We start from the raw sequence: 2,049 nt of genomic DNA, 5'->3' as shown, positions 1-2,049 counted from the left end.
AGCCATTCAGCCCAACATGCCAACAGGAAATGGCGGCTACATACACCTACAAGGTAGACGGAGACCATCCCCGATCCAGTAATGCTTGCAGGAAAGCCAGTATGTCAGAGACTGAACACTGTGCTGGGTCCTGCCCTTTACCACGGCACCAGGTCGCAAAGATCGCCCACTTCTTTGCATATGCTGTGCGTGTGGACGGTGCCTATGCATTAGCCATCGTACTTCCTACTTCCCCACCGTACTTTGAGAACGTGGACCCCGGCCTTGTAGGGGCCAAACCCAGAGCCTGAGTCTGTCCGGGTTGGGGTCAAGAATCCGGCCCCCCATCTGGGAAAGAAGATCCCTCCTGGAGGAGAGACACATCGGAAGGCTGGAGCTGAGCTCTCGCAGTAGAGGGAATCAAGTCCTCGCTGGCCAGAAGGGGGCCACCAAGAGGACCCTGTGACCCTTCTGACGAACCCTTAGGAGAGTCGGAAAAATTAGACTGAGTGGTGGAAACGCATAAAGGAGGGTCCAGGAGCTTCCACTCCCCTGGGAGCGGTGTCTGACGGGACAGAAGATCCGCTGGCACGTTCTGCGGTCCTGAGATGTAGGCTGCACTGAGGCTGGGGAAGTACAGGGCTGCCCATGTCAGAAGCTGCTGAGTCAAGCACAACAGTTTCCTGGATCTGGTCCCCCCCTGGTGGTTGATATGAAAAACCACTGAGGTGTTGTCTGACCTTACTAGTACATGCTTGCCCTGCAAGCCTGGGAGAAAGCTTTGAAGAGCTAGCAGCATGGCCCGTAATTCCAGGACATTAATGTGGTCCCTGCTTTGCCGTGTGGACCATGTCCCTTGTGCAATCTGACCTTGCCAGGTCGCTCCCCAGCCCGTGGAGGATGCATCTGTAAATACAACCTCCTGTCGACACGGGGGGGCACCAAGCGAGACCCCTGTTGTCATAGAGAACCTGTCCCTCCACTGGGACAGAGCCCGGAGACACTGAGGCCCGATCCGAACTCTCCTGAGGCGGTGAGAGTTACGTGTGGGGTCCAGACCTAAGCTGTTCAACCACATCTGGAGTGGCCGCAATGACAGCAGCCCCAAGGGCACCACGCTGGATGCAGCTGTGAAATTGCCCACGAGGCGAAGATAATGTACAAGAGGCAGCACCCTGCCGCGTCTGAATTCTGGGAGTGTACTCAATATACTGTCGACCCGCTGGGGTGACGGGCAAGCAGTCATCAAGACAGAATTCATGGCAATGCCCAGGAAAATAATCTCCTGTGAGGGAGTCAGGCTGCTTTTCTCCATATTCACCCGAAAGCCCAGGCACCCCACATGGTCGAGCACCAACTGAGTGTCTCGACATGCTTGGTCGCGTGTCGCTGCACAAATGAGCCAGTCATCCAGATTTGGGAGGATCCTCAAGCCCTGCGCCTGCAGGGGAGAGAGGGCCGCTGCGACACATCGGGTAAACACCCTGGGGGACAGCGACAGACCGAACGGAAGGACCCTGAACTGGAAATGCTTCCCTTGGAAAGCAAAGTGAAGAAACCGCCAATGGGGCGGAGCAATTGGAACATGATAATAAGCATCCTTGAGGTCTATGGAAGTGAACCAGTCATTTCGGGAGATTGCCTGCAACACTTCCCTTGTGGTCAGCATACGAAAGGGAATGACCTTCAAGTATACATTCAGACCCCTGAGGTCCAAGACTGGACGTAGACCCCCAGTCTTTTTTGGAACAAGAAAATACTTTAAATAAAAGCCCCCTGGGTCCAACAGGGGGTCCACAGGCACTATCGCTCCCTTGGCCAGCAAGGTGCAGATTTCCTGGTTCAGTGCCTGTGCCTTTGCTGGGTCGTGGATGACAGTCATCCTGACCCGGCCGGGGACCGGTGGCCGGCGGCGGAACTGAAGGCGGTACCCCCGGGACAGAGTGGAGCGCACCCACAAGTCTGGGGTGTGGGCAGACCAGCTGCCGAGTTGTGCTGGGGTAAAATAACCGACCGCCGGCCTCAGGACGTCATATACGGCCCCCCGGACCTCCTGAAGGTCGGGGGGGA

The 2,049-nt window shown here is 56.5% G+C and overlaps 1 pseudogene; it reads right to left on the bottom strand.

Moving 5' to 3' along the window:
• LOC119616651 overlaps positions 1-2,049 on the bottom strand; it is a 23,065-nt pseudogene that overhangs the window by 13,884 nt on the left and 7,132 nt on the right.

The sequence above is a fragment of the Kryptolebias marmoratus genome, linkage group LG21, assembly GCF_001649575.2.
Source record: "Kryptolebias marmoratus isolate JLee-2015 linkage group LG21, ASM164957v2, whole genome shotgun sequence".
In the NCBI taxonomy this organism is placed as follows: Eukaryota; Metazoa; Chordata; class Actinopteri; order Cyprinodontiformes; family Rivulidae; genus Kryptolebias; species Kryptolebias marmoratus.
This window is presented reverse-complemented; position numbering and strand designations above follow the sequence as displayed.